This window comes from Suricata suricatta, chromosome 11 (assembly GCF_006229205.1).
Source record: "Suricata suricatta isolate VVHF042 chromosome 11, meerkat_22Aug2017_6uvM2_HiC, whole genome shotgun sequence".
In the NCBI taxonomy this organism is placed as follows: Eukaryota; Metazoa; Chordata; class Mammalia; order Carnivora; family Herpestidae; genus Suricata; species Suricata suricatta.
The window spans coordinates 21,850,134-21,855,469 of NC_043710.1; the positions used below are offsets into that span (position 1 = coordinate 21,850,134).

A 5,336-nucleotide genomic window follows, 5' to 3' on the forward strand; every position below is an offset into this window, starting at 1 on the left:
GGGAGGAGCACAGAGAGGAGGAGAGAAAGAATTCCAAACAGGCCCTGCACTGTCAGCACAGAGCCTGTTGCAGGGCTGGATCTCATCAACCCTGAGATCATGACCTGAGCTGAAATCAAGAGTTGGACATGTAACCAACTGAGCCACCCAGGGCCCCCCCAATTCTGCATTTTTATAAAACTTGATAAATAACAGTATTTCAAACACTGGAGTCACCAGAAGTGCACACATACTTCACTTGGCATCTCCAGCACCTGCAGCTTTCTATGTCTGGTCTGTTTGGGCAACGCCATTGTCTATAGGGCTATTTCCATCCTGGCAGGCATCAACTTCCCTGTTTTTCCCTTTGGGTACCTTCTCTCCCTTCTTTGGATGGGCCTCTTAAGGCTTGGGCTCTGGCTTTGGAGGAGCAGGTTTAGCAGATAACCTTGCAGATCTTTTCTGTGCTAATCCTTCACCTTGGCTTTATTTCCTTTAGCACTTCCCTCAGCCTTTCTCTTAGACTTGGCCTTGGAAGGGTGGGCTTTAGTGGGTCAAGGGGTCCTTCTCACTTCTTCACACTACTCGTAAGGATTCTTGTTGCCTTTTGATACCTAAATTCACTTTTAGAACACTTGAAATCCTCTTTGAGGTCACCACCTGGAGGCATTGGTAATCACACATACTGGGAGAGATGTGAGAGAGATGTGATACACACACACACACACACACACACACACACACACACACACTGGAATATCACTCAGCAATCAAAAAGAATGAAATCTTGCCATTTGCAACAAAGTGGATGGAACTAGAGTGTTTTATGCTAAGCAAAATAAGTCAGGCAGAAAAAGACAAATATATGATTTCACTCATGCGGAATTTGAAAAACAATAATAGATTAATGTAGGGAAAGGGAAGGAAAAATAAGATAAAACCAGAGAGAAAGGCAGACTGTAAGAGACTCTTAAATACAGGGGACAAACTGGGGTTTGCTGGAGGGGAGGTAGCTGGGGGACGGGCTAAATGGGTGACGGGCTTTAAGGAGGGCACTTGTTGGGATGAGCCCTGGGGTTGTATGTAAGTGATGAATCACTGAGTTCTACTCCTGAAACCAGACTATACTGTATGTTAAGTACTTGACACTAAATAAATTTAAAATTAAAAAAACCTCTATATTATACACACTTTAACTGGTCTGTACATACCATGGCAGGTCCTCTTGTAATAAACTATAATTGGACCATCTACTAGTAAAAGTAGTCTTTGCTGAGACTGTGGAGGTATCTCTGACAATTTTTTTTGAAAAGGCAGTTGAGAGAAAAAAAGAAAGTCTGGCTAGGCTATTACGAAAAAAATTAGAGAAATTATTTTGAGTGTGACCTTTAGAGCCAATGGCTCTCCTGAGATAATAGTGGGCCTGTCATCCTTTTTGGACCAAAGTTGGTAGCTTTATGGCATTACTGTATACTGCAGGGTTTTCTAGAACGGGAGATTTTGCATAATGTATTACACGTCTCAGTTCACACCAAGGGGCTAGGAAAAGCTCAGGAGGCATAGTCTGATAGATATTCCAGAGATGGACATTTTAATTATAATCAGATGCTAAATTATTTCCATGTGGGTTGTGTTATGACTTTGAGAATTTCTCAATACATTCTTGAAACATTTTCCATAGGAAGTAAGTGTTTCTAATTTATACTGAATTTAGCTTCCAAAAATGTGTGTCCTTAGTAGTTTTGTTTAAACAAAGACACGAGTGGATTACAGATAAGGAACTGTTTCTAGATTAAAAATATTACTTATATAAGAACCTTGCCCAGGTATTTATTTTCCCTCAACATTTTATACTCAGGTTAATCATATTAACAGAATCAAAAGACAAAATATAAATACAAAATAAATGATTTAACAATAACAATCATTTTAAGACAAAATGAAGCAAAGCATGGAATTTGAAATGAAAAATATGTTTAAATTTCCTGTGTGTTAACCTATGGAAATTTATTAATTTTTCTTAGCCTTAATTTCTTTCTTGATAAAAATAGAATTAATAAAATCTGTTACCTCTAGAGAATATGTGGAAAAAAGAAATAAATGAATATGTTTTTATTCCATACAATAGATAGCACTTCGGTGTGTATTCAAGAATTGGTACCTTAATTTGGTTAGTATATGGAGCACATTACAGTTTACAAATATTAGTTCATAATGAGTAATATTTTTTACCACCTTATCTTTTTTTTACATGCAGTGAAATTCTAAGAGTTTAGATGATTTTTTCCAGTCTTTCTTAGCAACTTTCTAAGTGATGCCTTCATATATTTATTCCATAAATTTTCTAATGTTTTACACTATCTTAAAATATTTACAAGTGAAGAAATTGAGAACAGAGAGCTGAGGTCATCTTCTAGGGGGCACACAGCTAAGGTGTAATGAGACAGGACTCCTAATTTCAGCAAGATCTCAAGTTCTTTATATTACAACCCCCCACAGAGTCAAGGACACCATGCTGCATTTACAATCTAATTTCCATTCTCTTTTTCACTGTATTTTCCCACTTTGTGTTATTAAAGCCACTTATGGTTCCTAAAATTTTATTCCCCCATTTCTTTCCTGATTACATTCCCAGTGTTCCCTCAAATTTTGTGTACATTGGCCTCTCTTTTGAATTCCTTCAGTAAACTACCAGGCAAAATCACATCATCTTTGTGTTTCCATAGCACCTTATACAGTGTCTCTTACAATACTTATAACCCCTTGTAAACCAATAATAAAATATCTAACCACTGTTTTAGAATAATGTCTAATCTAAGCATTTTACACATTTACTCATTTAAGATCACAAAAGTCTTATGGGTGGGACACCTGGGTTGCTCAGCCAGGTAAGCATCCAACTTGGGCTCAGGTCAGGATCTCACTTTTCACGAGTTCAAGCCCCACGTTGAGATCTGTGCTGAAGACTCCAGAGCCTGGAGCCTGCTTCAGATGTTAGGTCTCCCTCTCACTCTTCCCCTCCCTGGCTCATGCTCTTCCTGTCTCAAAAATAAAGTTAAAATTTTTTAATCTTATGGATGAGTTATTATACTATTACAGACACACAGGTGAAGGAAATTTCCTAAGTTTACCCAGATCAGCCTTCATAGACTTCCTGCTTTCATGTTACACCTTTTCCCACTCATTCACCTTCACTTTTCGGTGTATTCTATACTTACAGTTTCTCCCTCTGGACAGCACATAATTAGGTTTTGCTTATTGACCCATTCTGGATATCTCTTAGTTGGGATTTTCATAAAAACATGTCCTTATTGATGTGATGGTTATTGTTTATGGAACAAACTGCCATGTGAATACAGAAACTAGAGAGACAGGAAAGGTGTCCTGGGAGAGAGGATACTTGATTTCACCTTTGAAGAGCAAATGAATAAGATCATATGTGCCCAACGGTGGATAGCATCACTGACAGAGGAAATAAAATGTGCAAAGACACAAAATCCCCAAAGTAGCAAAGGTGTAGTATATAAGAGATATTTGGCACATGTACCTTTTTAATATACTTTTCTGTAGGAGTACATGATGCCTTCTACTGAAGGATTGAGTTTTGCTGTCTCATTTTTACAGATGAACTCCTGGTACTTTACATCTCCGGGAAGAACCATGACTAATTGGACCAGCTTTCAACATGCTAGTTAAGTTAGATTCTTCAAATCTCCGTTTTGAGGATTAGAACTAGGAATCGTGGATATTCGTATTGGAAAATGGTGACACAACAAAAAATATAGTTGATAAGGGGAAAAAGAACTAAAGTTTTATGTAGTCATTTTGTCTTTACTTACAGAGAACAGTATGTTCCTTTCAACATAACTTCCATTTCATAGCGTGGCACTATTTATTCTGGTCATATAGATCTATTAGGTTTACTACATCCATTTCCTATGTAAAAGGTAGATACTTTTTTGCATGGACCTCAAGTATATTGTAGTATAGAGGTGGAATTTAAGGAAAGGTATTAAGCAGGCTGTGTTTTAGCTTATGGGCAAGTAATAAATTGTATCATGTATCTTGAATGTATCATAGATAAGCTGCTATATAATGATTGCCACTTCAGATAGCTGTGAAATTAGGTGATTAGTTGTTACTTAACCTTCTAATTTCTGTATAAGTCTAATTACATGAAATAGAAGTTGGGGTTCTGATTTTTTACTTTGCTTATCCATTTGGAGTGTCATTGTAACTACTGTATTGTAAATGATGGAAAATAATTGCATATGTTATAATTTCCCTTAAATGATGTAAGCTAGAAAAAAAAAGATGTTTTCAAGATTCTTAACATGCTTTTTGGCTACCCTAGACAGAGAGTTGTGAAAATGATAGCCGATACAATCCTGGCAAAGATAGTATGAGTGAATGAAAAAGAGAAATCAACTTGGTTCTTTCTATTTCCTTTGTGCTATTTCAGTGTCATGTCATGAATATTTAATCATGTCTCACTGATGTAGGGAAAGAGCAGGGTGATATGAACTAGAACAAGAATGGCTACTGACATGATGAGAGATGGTCATGTTTCTATGTGTTCTATAAAGTCCTATATACAGTTATGGAATTCCATCAACAATGTCAAAACTGGCCTAATATTTTCAGTAACTGATGTTCCATGTGAGACTGGGATTGACCAGGTTTTAATATTAGAGAAAAATAATACTAATCCAAAACAGTTTACAGGGATGGAAAACACTACAAATCAAAGTAGTGAAGGAATGATAGGCCCTTTTCTTTAGATCAAAAAAAAAGGAGTAAAAAGTGTTGAATTATGGCAGAGACTTGAATGGACCATAATGAATTTCAGTAGCTGAAAGCTGATTCAAAATAAATGGAGATAATTAACAGATTGGAGATCTGCAAGCAACAGGTAATTGGATTATCAATGGATAATTTGTTTCCATGGACGTTTTCACTATCTGCACATCTGCAGTATTTCATTCTTGTCATTTTGTTCTCTGAGAGAATGTCCTCAAAACTCAGTTAATCCCCTGTGTGATCTCCATAATTAAGTTATTTTGAAGAGATGGCTACTACATTTTTATCCTCAAACAACATTCAAATCCCTCATCTTGATTACAAATGACACCTTATTTCCACTGCCTTGTACTGACCCTTATGAAGGGGTGAGGCCTTTTTCATTCTCTAGGGAGCACAAACTGAAATTTAATAACCGGATCTTTTAAAATATTGATCATTAATCTGGGTGTTTTTGTTAGTCACAACAATTGAACATTTCAAGTCTCAAATATCTTTTCATTAAATTTCTAACTTTGCTATAAATTTGAAAGTTTCCATATGCAGTGAGCCTCTAC

The 5,336-nt window shown here is 36.4% G+C and overlaps 1 pseudogene; it reads right to left on the reverse strand.

Annotated features, from left to right (window-relative positions):
- Window positions 1–234: 234 nt before the first annotated feature.
- On the reverse strand, window positions 235–3,641 carry LOC115272476 (annotated as a pseudogene).
- Between the last annotated feature and the right edge of the window lie 1,695 nt (window positions 3,642–5,336).